The sequence below is a fragment of the Diabrotica virgifera genome, chromosome 3 (assembly GCF_917563875.1).
Source record: "Diabrotica virgifera virgifera chromosome 3, PGI_DIABVI_V3a".
Lineage (NCBI taxonomy): Eukaryota > Metazoa > Arthropoda > Insecta > Coleoptera > Chrysomelidae > Diabrotica > Diabrotica virgifera.
The window spans coordinates 44,920,456-44,933,572 of NC_065445.1; the positions used below are offsets into that span (position 1 = coordinate 44,920,456).

A 13,117-nucleotide genomic window follows, 5' to 3' on the forward strand; every position below is an offset into this window, starting at 1 on the left:
ATTATATTATTAATAGCAATATTAAATATAAGTTCCCAATAAAAATTCAAAATCTAACCCAGAATGTAAGCTGCACAAACATATACTATAATGAGGTCCCAAAATATAAACAAAAATCAAAACAGCGTTTAAGAATACCTGATATGTATCAGAAATTAAAAATAAAATAAATAAGTAACAATATGTGTATAGGATACCAAACGGAAATAACAAAGAGATTTCAGATAAAAGAGAAGAATTGACCTAAATGAATACTGTCTCAGACCAAAAATAAAGCCCCACGTTGGGCGCCAATGTAACAACTTGCTGATGATTTTCTGTTGGAGTGAATGAAAAGGGAGTGGTAAACTCCAACAGAAGTAGTAAAAAGAAGAAGATCTACTTAATGTAGCCAAAGGACAAAAATGTGTGGCTTCTCCGTTGAAGAAGCTGGAGTAACTAAAATACAACTTTGTAGTAGTATTTGTATGGAAGGATGCCAAGACAAAGAATATCGAATTGATACAGGACTAGAGATGAGAAATCATTAATAGATAGATATAACTTGAATGGCTAGCTAAATATGTATGAGAAGGGCCACTTGACACTCAAGGAAGGATTCGGCCAATTTGCACGGCTATTTTTGGCCAGACAATAGATTAAAGGAAGTGACAATGATGGCTCGAAAAGAAGATATGAAGATAATGTTCAGAAAATAGATAGAGTAAATATAATAATATACTGAAAATAGAATGAATTTTTGGGCGCCAGAAGAAGGATAACTAGGTTAACGCTCTTCCAGGTATTCTACGCTGCTATAGAGTATGTTAAATTTGTAGTACAAGTATGTGAAAAGTTATTAAAGATTATTAAATTATAAAATATACTACTAAAAATAAAGGAGTAATAAGAAAAAAAAAATCACAATAAATGTATATTTATTGAATGTAACTACTAGATCTTTTTAACAACCTCTGAGTTAGGACAAGTAACTAGTGTGTAACTCTAACATGACAGGAAAAAGTGATACTAGTGAAAGTCAATTACAAAATCATCATACAACTATGATCTAAGAATACTCTTTATAAGGTTAGAAAAACTGACTACGGGTACCTCTAATACAGGAAGTACAACTTACAACTAGGTTAGTAGAACCCTCACCAAATAATAATTGTACGTTTATAATACGTACACCTTAATTAAATACTACCTGATACTATATATAACATATAAATACCTCACTGTGAGTGGGACAGGCACAAGCCTTATTGAATAAATAAACCTACGAGTGGATACACAGATCCTTTTCCTAACTCGTGGTTTATAATAGTAATAATAACAAGTGAAACCAAAAACTAATCTGAGGGATTAGAATCCAGAAGTTCATATGAATTTAATAAATTAAAGTTAAAGTTAAATAAAGTTAATAAGTTAAAGTTAAGTAAAGTTAATAAGTTCAAGTTAAATAAAGTTAATAATTACAATTTTGACTAATATGTGAAGTTAATTTTTAAAAATTTAATTAAACATATACTAAAATAATGGAATGAGTTTAAATAATTATACAAAAGTGGAACACAGCCTAAAAATAATCAAGATAAGAGTACCGACTACTATTATCAGGGAAAATATCTGAGCTCAGAAATTTATACCTTTATAGATTGCAGAGTGTTGGGGAACGCTATCAATTAAATATTATGTTGTAAAGAAAAAAAAACCTATAAAAAATATAAAGCAGGAAAAATGTGTGTGCAATTGAACTATAAAAAAAAATGTACTAAATATCACAAAACCAGTCTGTCTTTAATAAGAGCACAGTAAATGTTCCCAAACAAACCACTCTTTCCTAATCTTGAAGTTGATGTAATGAGCACCCAAGGGTGCTAACTCTCGCTAGCAGCTGTCCTGCTGGAGGTACAGGAGAGGAAGACCGGTAGAAAGCAGCTGAAGGTACTCAAAACTGTTGGAAAGCAGCTGGAGGTACTCAAAAAAAAGAAAATGTGGAAATAATCCAGGCTGGTCGCCTATTGATTGTTTCTCTCTGTGTGGTCTGGCCTTGGTGTTGTTGTAGGGTGGCTTTAAGATTTCATGGTAGGTGCTAAAAAAAACACAGTGTGGTGTTACTACCAATCTACCAATGTCAAAAAAAAGAAGCAAGAGATACGAGGAGGTGTTTTTATTCCTATGGGAATAAGAAGAAATAGGTCATTAAGTCCAAAAACTTGAATGACTAGACAGCTTGACCTTTTATCAGGTTGCTATCAGATGACCTTGGTCAAATAACACAAGTAATTTCCAATTGAAATACAAAATATAATTACTGTGAAAGAATATTTTATTATAATATATACACCGGTATATAGATATATTATACAAGGATGAAATATAGTAAGACTAAGCGATGGATACTTATTTGATCATCGTTCAAAAGATAGGAGTTCTGTAGACTTGAAAGGAATATAAAAAATGGAGTTTAAATTAGCTCTATTTTCCAACTGGAAGCACAAATTAACAACGAATATTGAATTATCTCTAGATGAGTTTGATCCATGAAAATAAAACATAAAAACCATGAAAATAGACTATGTGAAACTTAGTTAGCAAATGTCAAGGACTTCCAAAATGGCTGAATAAAATACTTAATAAAATGTGTATTTACCGGGGTAGAACTCATTGGATATAGTATGCTCTAAAATTCTTCAAATCCACTGCTGCTGGATAACTTCACTATACTTTTATTGTAATATTTAATCAATTTGGAACTGAGAATTAGAGGTGAATAATTGAGTCTAATGACCCCGCACACTACGATTCAGACCGAACACTCGAGAAACAATGGCAATCCAAGGCTCACGTTCACAGCTCAATCCTTCGTACCCCTCTACTAAGCATTGGCTGTCAAAGTGGGGAAACCAATGTTGCCACGTTTTAAATGTGACGTCATCAAGCATTTAAAAATTCTGAGATGGGTTTAAGTTCTATTTGAATAAACATTGAAAGAAAATAATTCTGAAAATAATTAAATCATTTTGGATAGTTAAATAATATCTTCCCATCAATAATCGATTCTATAAGGGGCGGAACGTCACATACTCAGTTATCAAGAAATAAAAGTACCCCTCTTACTAAGAAAAATTTAGTATGTTCATAAATAATGAAACAAAACAATATAATGATTAATTTATGAATTACAAATTTCCGGTTTTTCTCTAATTCATAAAAGATAAATCATTTTAGATTTGTAGTGTCGAAACAATTAGTTCTAATAAAATTATCTTTTTCAAATTATAAACAACGTATTAGATAAAAGAACAAAAAATTTAAAAAAAAATTGCGTAACCTTACGAGTCTTATTGCGACATGGAAACTGTTGCCGTTGAATAAAACGTATTTCTTATCTACCCCACACTAATATAAACATAGTTTCAAAAGCGTAGTTTTCAAAATTATGCTCATTTTTATAGTTAATTTTCTCATGAACAGATCAATGGATTCCGCTAATTTTTTTTATTACTTTAGATTTTTTTTGGTATTTACACAGTTGGGGAAAGATTTACTCAAACTCCTTTTTTGTACTTATAAGGGGTAAAAGATAAGAAATGCTTTTCTTATGTTAAGTTTGAGACACCCTGTAGGGAGAACAAGGTACAAGTGTGAGTATGGCTCGAAATTTTATTGTACGAGTAGGCCTATGTCTTGTGAAAATTTTTGTTTTGTGAATGTCCCTAATATCTTTAGAAACAAAGCACATAGACGGTTTTATTCCTTAACATGTGATTTAACTGAAACAAAAGTTTGAGACACCCTGTAGTGAGGAAAATGTACAATGGTTCAAAGATACATCGAAATTATGTTGTAGTCTCATATTTTCTTAACATTTTATTTTTGAGTTTATCGGATATTTTTAATTTTAATAACAAAGAAACTAGACGGTTTAACTCTTTAATATGTGTTTTACCTGATAATATGCGATACGTGAGGAGGCCATATCTTATCATCCACCAAGATGAAATTATTTACTATATATACCTACTGCGAAAGGAACAAAGTGTTCAAAGAAGGAAAATCTGTGCAATATACCTCTCGCTATTTAAAGAGCCTCCAAGTGGACACCAAATCTCAAGGAAATTCCACTCCAAATCATCACAGATCCTCTATTCAACAATTTCGTCTATCTTATGGTGCTCTGTGCATACCGCTCACTTGGTCGACAAATAACTCTTAAGGTGTCGACCGGAATTGTTGACGTTATGTGCCTTTCTATTTTTAGAGGTTTGTTAACTGTTATTTTTTATTGATAATTTAGTTTTGTTTTAGTTAAAACACGTCATGTTAAAGATCGGAACCGCCTATTTTCTTTGTTTCTTAAGATATCAGGGTTATTAAAAAAACAAAATATGCACAAGACTACAATACGATTTCGATGTATACCCACACTTATACTTTGTCCTCCCTAAGGGGTGTCTCAAACTGAACATTAGAAAAACATGTCATTCCTTCCACCCGGTATAAGTTCAAAAAAGAAGTTTGAGTAAACCTTTGACCAAATGTGTACATACCAAAAAAAATCTAAAATAATATAAAAAATAGCGGAATCCGGTAATCTGTTCACGAAAAACTCAACTATGAAAATGGCCATAATCTTAGGACAGGCATAACTTTTGAAACTTTCTACAATTAGCTCATATTATTTTTGTTCTCCAAGTCTAGCTTAAGTACTAAAAAATGATAAGGATCGATGACAGTTGAAAAATTGAATCAGCTACTTGTTAGTTTGCAGTTAATTGTTTGTGAAATGCCCAGATGATTAACTTCTATGTATCTACGTAATTATTTTGAAGTACATATTTGGTGAATTTATTAATGTGCCTAATGCTTAACTACATAGATTACCACATTAACTAGCTTAATACCTTATTTAGATCATTAGCTACATTTTGCAATATATTTCATTATCACCGTTTTTATCGGTTCATTACTATTTAGTTCTTTTAAGCTAAACTAAAGCTTTTTGAGAACGTAGTAAAACCGGATAATGTTTACGTTGCACCAATCACCATCATCAGCAGTGCCATCACAAATCGTTATAAGCCAAGGCCTTTTTCGGAACAATCATCCGTTAACGCCTGTCTTTGCTAACTCTTCTCCATGTTCTAACTCCAATAGATTTTACTACCTAAGTTTCGGTCTTTCTCTGGCTCGTTTTTCAATGGCCCTCTTCGGTCAAAAACTTTCTTGACTGTTGCACCTTCCTCTTGTATGATTACATACCATATCCATTTAAGGCGATCTTACTTAATGAATTTTACGTCAGTTTTCCCAAAATTTGTATACAACTCAAAACTACAACGCCTGCGTCAAAAACCTTGCTCTTTTATTCCTCCAATATATTATTCTTAGGATGTTTTACTATTTTTATTTGGATTTTTTTGTTGTAAAGTTAAAATCTTCGGAGTTATAGAGCAATAATTGAAAAAAATACGATTTGTCGGCGCCATTTTGTTTATAAAAAAAGTAGCACACTATCTGCGGACTTTGCATACCTATATTATTAATATATAGGATCTTATAATTCGATTCCAGCAATAAAATTACTGGTAAATAGCTTTTCCATGAATTTTGCTAATTAGCCCAGAGTACTAGTAAATTAAATAAAATCGAATTATAGGTATTAATCGGTAATAGGTACTATCAATAAATATGTAAGCGTTTATTAATTGATGTGTAATTATTACGGTTCATGTGGTGTGAAAGTCAAAGGTAACTTGATAGTTTATTTTTGATAAAGGTGTATACTAACTGCACTAATCAACTGTATTATCCTATGGAAAGCTTAAAGTTAACGTTATCGCAACTGGCTAATTGGCTCTGCCAAAGCCATTTTTCAGAAAAAAAAATCGTCACACTTTTTTTAACATTTATTACTTTTTTCACTATAAGGATAGTAGGCCTGGATCCCGCGTACCAAAAAAAGTTGATTAATAGCAAGCTGAAAATTTGTTAATAGCTTAACGGTGTCTAGTCGGACTTTGATGTATGGGAACACTAGAACAGAGGAACTTTTAATTGTGGAACAGTGTAAAAATTTGGTACGTCAGATTACGAAAACGTCCCATGTATTTTGTCGGACAGAACATCCAACTGATTTGTTACCCTTTCATTGAACTGTCATGCAAAAATCACACTGCTATTACTAACTAACATGATTTCTGTCATTTGACATGTTCTTCGTGTTCCACTCATGAAAATGCCCAGTTGGTGATAAACACCAGTCTGATTTTTGCATGAGAGTTTAATGAAATGGTAACAAATCAATTGGAAGTTCTGTCCCGCAAAATACATGTAACGTTTTCGTAGTCTGACGTTAAAAATTTTTAACCTGTTCCACAATTAAAACTTCTCCTGTTCCAGTGTTCCCATACATCAAAGTTTGTCCGACTCGATAACGTTAAGCTTATAACAAATTTTCAGCTTGCTATTAATCAACTTTTTTTTGGTACGCGGGATCCAGGTCTAAAACAGTTTTAGGTTTAACAAATCGATGTAATATCAGGAACTTTAAGGTTCGTAAGTAAGCAAGTAAGCTTAGACACATGCATCTTATTAAAAATAATTACTAAAAAAATACTATGATTACTGCCTTAACGTGCATGCTCCCAATTTACTTGTTCACTACTACTATGGTATGCAATTTAACTTTCTAATGGAAAATATTATTGGAAAAATAGATAAAAGTGATAAGGAAGAATCTGTTGAGATCTTACCAGAAGTATTTGAGTTAGTAAGTGCAGTGTAACTATCTTTTTGACTTGTATAGCAACAAAACATATCTCCTTATTATTACTGCTCTTTTTACAACATACAGGGTGGGCCAAGGAAAACAGTCCACCTCGATATTTGGCAGTAGTTATTAGATTTTAAGGAAATGCCGAAACAGGTCGATTTTTATTTTTATATTGCAATTTTTTGGTATATAATTCATACTAGTCAACCATATGAGCGTGATGACGCAATTGATGATTTTTATAAACGGGAATAGTGGTCATGTGGTAGCTTATTTGAAAGGGGGTTCAATTCTCTATTCACGAATATAAACATTAATATCATTATGTATACAGGGTGACCAAACAAATAATGTTTATATTATATTAATAATTGACGCAAAAAGAAGATTGTATGTAATGTATTTAACTCAAAATACTGTACTGCTGTCAGCAATTAGAAAATGTTTATTTGCCAAATAAACATTTTTTTTTCTATTTTGTGACAGCAATATTTTGAGTTAAATAAATTTCATGCCTTCTTCTTTTTGCGTAATCCAAAAATTATTATTCTTGACCACCCTGTTTAAATAATGATATTTTTGTTTATATTACTGGAGAGAGAATTGACCAACCTTTCAAATTAGCGACAACCGACCCCTATTTCCTAAAAAATCTTTGCTTACGTCATCACACCCAGACGGATGACGTTGCTGTGAAATATATATATATAAAAATTGTAATTTAGAAATATAAATCGACCTGTGTCGGTGTTTCCATAAAATCTAATAACTACTGCCAAATATCAAGGTGGACTGTTTTCGTTGGCCCACCCTGTATTATTTTTCTCGTCAAGCATAATCGTCAAAGCTATATTTATTTAAATATGTGGTTCATTCATTATTGTGTGCAAAACCTTTCGAGAAAAGTTTATGAGGATTTGAAAAATGATCTTTACAATGTGAGTAAAACGTATAAGTTAAAATACTCTGGGCTAATTAGCAAAATACAAGGAAAAGTTATTTACCAGCAATTTTATTGCTGGAATCGAATCTTATTATTGTATGTATTAATAATATAGATACGCAAAGTCCGCAGATAGTATGCTACTTTTTTTATAAACAAAATTGCGCCAGAAAATCGTGCTTTTTTCAATTTTTGCTCTATAACTCCAAATATTTTAACTTTAGACCAAAAACACTCAAATAAAAATTCACCGCAATTAAATTCTGCATAGAGACGTGTTTTTTCCGATTTACTTCGACGAAAACTTTTCCCGGAAAAAGCGGGTTTTCCAACAAAATCTTGAATTTTCAACTAAACTTTTAGATAAGTAGTTGTTAATCAATAATTAAATAACTTGGAAACGTAAAAGCCCTTTCCGTATATATTATAATTCCAGAAGTCTATGGAAATTGAATAAACAGTTTAGCAACAATTAAAATGTTAATTAAAAATTTGCGGTCACTATAATAACGACAATAATTATGATGTATAAGAATAACTATGATTTTTTCATAAAAATACACTATACCTATCTAATTTACTTTACAGAATTGAAATTGGACTTTTTAAGCGGCCTCAGGAATATTTTAAAATTATAAACAATTTTTTGGTTTATAAACAAATAGAATATCTCGAGAAATGTTAAACTAAATTAAATTGTGAAAACGGTATTCGAAAGATACTGGCAGACCGTTTCTTTTAAAAGAAAAACGTTTAATTATGACGAGTGGTTCCTGAGATACAACCGATCAAATTTGACCGGAATTTACGGCAAAGATATAAACAATAGGAGCATAATTTTCAAACCATCACCTTTTTATTTTTGTCCTCTTTCTCCACACCAATTTCCATATCTTTAAAATCCTCATAACATATATTATTATAATAAAAACTATCGATAATACGTGTGAAAATTGCCAAAAATAGCAAAATTCCAATCAAAAATTAGGTTGGAGAAAATGTAACCCTCAAAGTTCAAAATCGGTATACGTTAACAAAATGCATTTTCTCGGCTTCCCATGGAGCAATTTCCTTCATTCTTTTTTTGTTCCCTAATGACTCGAGTAGAGCCATCGAAATAACGTATTATTAAATGTCAAACTTGCTTTTGTTTTGTTATAATAGATTAATTTATTTATAAGAACAGAAAATTACATATTTTTTCCAGTTGTAGGCTTTTTTTTAGATAAACTTACTACAAGTGTACCTTTTAAAGTTAAAAACATAAATATTCTCATTTGAAAGCTGTATAATTATTTAAACAATTTTTATTTAAACAAATTAAAATATTGTGTTATAATAAATAAATAATAATAATAATAATATCGTATGGTATTTTTGCCGGGGAGATCCTTTCGGATAGTTCCAGCGCCAATTACATCTTTAACCCTGTTTCAAGTAACTAGTGTCGATGTACACTAGCCCAGGGGGACCGACGGCTTAACGTACTCTCCGAGGCACGGTGAGACGGCTCGTGTCATTATTGGAAATGAAAATGGTTTGTCTTTGGCAGGGATCGAACCCACGTACACTGGCGTATGAGGCCAGCGATTATGCCGTTACTCCACGGCCGCTCACAATAAATAAATTAATTTATTATAACAAAACAAAAGCAAGTTTAACATTTAATAATGCGTTAGTTCGATAGCTCGACTCGAGTTACTTGGGAACAAAAAAAGAATGAAGGAAATTGCTCCATGGGAAGCCGAGAAAATGCATTTTTTTAACGTATACCGATTTTGAACTTTGAGGGTTACATTTTCTCCAACCTAATTTTTTAATTGGAATTTTGCTATTTTTGGCCATTTTCACACGTATTATCGATAGTTTTTATTATAATAATATATGTTATGAGGATTTTAAAGATATGAAAATTGGTGTGGAGAAAGAAGACAAAAATAAAAAGGTGACGGTTTGAAAATTATGATCCAATTGTTTATATCTTTGCCGTAAATTTCGGTCAACTTTGACCGGTTGTATCTCAGGAACCACTCGTCATAATTAAACGTTTTTTCTTTTAAAAGAAGAATCCTGCCGCTGTCTTTTGAACACCGTTTTAACAATTTAATTTAGTTTAATATTTCCCGAGATATCCTATTTGTTTATAAGCAAAAAATTGTTTATAATTTTAAAATATTCCTGAGGCCGCTTGAATAGTCCAATTTCAATTCTGTAAAGTGCACTACATAGGTATAGTGTCTTTTATAAAAAAATCATAGTTATTCCTATGCATCATAATTATTGTCGTTATTATAGCGACAGTAAATTTTTAATTAACATTTTAATTGTTGCTAAACTGTTCACTCAATTTCCATCGGCTTCTGGAATTATAGTACATACGAAAGGGCTTTTACGTTACCAAGTTATTTAATTATTGATTAACAACTACTTATCTAAAAGTTTAGTTGAAAATTAAAGATTTTGTTGGAAAAACCCGCTTTTTCCGGGGAAAGTTTTCGTCAAAGTAAATCGAAAAAAACACATCTCTATGCAGAATTTAATTGCGGTGAATTTTTATTTGGGTGTTTTTGGTCTAAAGTTAAAATCTTTGGAGTTATAGAGCCAAAAATTGAAAAAAACACGATTTTCGGGCGCCATTTTGTTTATAAAAAGTAGCACACTATCTGCGGACTTTGCATATATATATATATATATATATATATATATATATATAATTAATATATACAATCAAAAGTTTCGATTCCAGCAATAAAATTGCTGGTAAATAACTTTTCCCAAAAATGGCCTATTCTCCGATAATCAGCCCAGACTAAAATAATTATTATTTTAATTTTACAAATTAATACTTTTTCAGACCAATTTACTATTTTAATTCGGAATAAGCTACAAAATGAGCTTATTCCCAAATAAAATAACAAATTTATATGACAAACTAAATTGTTATTATTATAAAGTCTTAATGTGTACAATGAAAATAATAATCCTTATTATTTATGCGTTTTATTCACTTTGTAAAATTTTTTTGTCAGCATTGTAATATAATTCAGCCTATATACCGCATCTCTCGCTGGACCGCTAGATATAATAGAAACGCGACTGTAAACAACATACTATGTATAGTAGCACCAAAAATAATACTCTGAGGAAGATGAAAGAAAAGACAATAAGAAAGAAAAGACGACAAGACAAAAGATGACAATGAGGCCTCTAGAATAAAAACCTGCTAGATCCATGTTTTGAAATTTTTCAGGGGATAAAAAAACATTAAAAACTTAAATTTTTTAAAAATATCCGGCATTTATAACTCAAAGGGGCAACAATAAATATCATAAAATGGGACAAATATTTGGTCATTTTTTTGCATGCCCCTTACATCTTCAGAATTTTGTACTTTTAGTTCGGAGTTAGCAGATTTTGATTCTAAACCCACATAACATGTTCCGAATTCCTCATTTTCAGCTGCTTTTAAGCGCAAATAATACACTAAAAGAGCGCACTGAACCATTTTGATAGGAAAACATACAAAATATACAAGCAACATAAGTATTTTATTGTTCATAAAAGTAATGGAGCTAGCAGGGTTTGATTCTAACGTTAACATTCCACTGGTATTTTAAATCGGATTTAGGTTTTAAGCCGAAACCTTATGCCTGTAGATTAATATGTAAACTTAGGCAAATATGCACATTGCATATTTTGTATATAATCCATAAAAAATGCGAAAATTTCCAATGCTGCATATTTTTCTATAAGTGTGCATAAATTGCATATAATTTTAAATTTTGGTTGTTAGTCCTGTCGCCAGGGGGGGTACAACGGCCTCCTGTATTCAGATGGACTTACCCAAGTTTTTTTTATGTATTTTGACCCGTAGAACACGAATTTTTTGGGTAACAGTTGATCCGGATGTCGATAAGATTGTTATAAACAAAGAAGTTGAGGAATTACATAACAGCGATTTCTCGCAAAACAAAACATGTTTTTGTATTTTTTGGGCCATTCTAACCAAAAAGTGTTCCTACAAATTTTTTCGTAAGATGCACAGTTTTCGAGATAAACGCGGTGGAACTTTCAAAAAATCGAAAAATTGCAATTTTTGTACTCGAATAACTTTTGATTAAAAAATAAAATAGCAATTCTGCTTACCGTATTTGAAAGTTCAAGTCAAAGTATATCGGTTTTAGTTATTTGCATTGCTAAAAATTTATTATTTTATTGTTAAACAAAAGTATAAACACCTAGTGCTGGAGTGATGTTTTCAATGATTTCTCATTTAAAATCGAACGAGTAGGTAGAGTAGGTACAGGTGCAAGCGAGGCTATTTCTACGTAGCATGCATGTAAACGCATGTATTAGGTACGGAAAACACTATGTGTTTATAGCTTTTTTTAGCAATAAGCACATAAATTTTTAGCAATGTATATATTCGAAATCGATAGAATTTGACTTGAACTTTCAAATGCGGTAAGCAGAATTGCTATTTTATTTTTTAATCAAAAGTTATTCGGGTTCAAAAATTGCAATTTTTCGATTTTTTGAAAGTTCAACCACGTTTATCTCGAAAACTATGCATCCTACGAAAAAACTTGTAGGAACATGTTTTGGTTAGAATGGCCCAAAAAATACAAAAACATGTTTTGTTTTGCGAGAAATCGCTGTTATGTAATTCCTCAACTTCTTTGTTTATAACAATCTTATCGACATCCGGATCAACTGTTACCCAAAAAATTCGTGTTCTACGAGCCAAAATACATAATCAAAACTTGGGTAAGTCCATCTGAATACAGGAGGCCGTTGTACCCCCCCTGGCGACAGGACTATGTAACTATACACATATTTTTATATTACTGTAACAAGTAGCTTGGAAATCTCAATCTTTAATTTTGTTTTATAATCTCTTGGTACATATTCAAATTTTGGGTACCTAAATGTAGTAACTAATAAAAGAGCGGTTTATTATATGTACACAGTTTTGTCACGTTTTGGTTACAAATGTTCCAAAATCAGAAAGTTTATTTTTTTTTCTCTGATTCTGGCCTTGGTTTAGAACTAGAACCTTTAGCCACATAATTGTATAACTTATCACTAACTCAGGTGTAATGTGTAGTGTGTGTGTTGAGTAAGTGTCTTGTTACTTTGCAAAGTTGACGTCATTGTCTTTGCAAAGAGACGCTAATTATATCCGAACGTCTGCGGTCCCTCCGGTGAGTACCGATCCAGCCAGTTTATATCACTAGGTAAAAATTTTTATTTTGACGGCCCATTTCGCTTTTGTTTTAAAATAAGCCGTGAACACGTGTCTTCGTAATTGTGAATAATTATTGTGCTTTGAAAATACCGCAAATAGACAGTTCAGTTTCGTGGTGTCATTCATAAAATAAAACTATAGTTTTGTTCATAAAACTATTACT

At 31.3% G+C, this 13,117-nt stretch overlaps 1 protein-coding gene and 1 long non-coding RNA gene across 6 annotated transcripts in view; both read right to left on the reverse strand.

Annotated features, from left to right (window-relative positions):
• LOC114342894 (solute carrier family 41 member 1) overlaps positions 1–13,117 on the reverse strand; it is a 348,268-nt gene that overhangs the window by 194,368 nt on the left and 140,783 nt on the right. The gene's annotated exons all lie outside the window — the stretch shown is intronic.
• On the reverse strand, positions 901–3,142 carry LOC126881068 (uncharacterized). Its single transcript, XR_007696713.1, has 2 exons — positions 2,639–3,142; positions 901–2,077 (listed from the first exon to the last, which is right to left on the reverse strand). It is a non-coding gene; the product is annotated as an uncharacterized LOC126881068 (long non-coding RNA).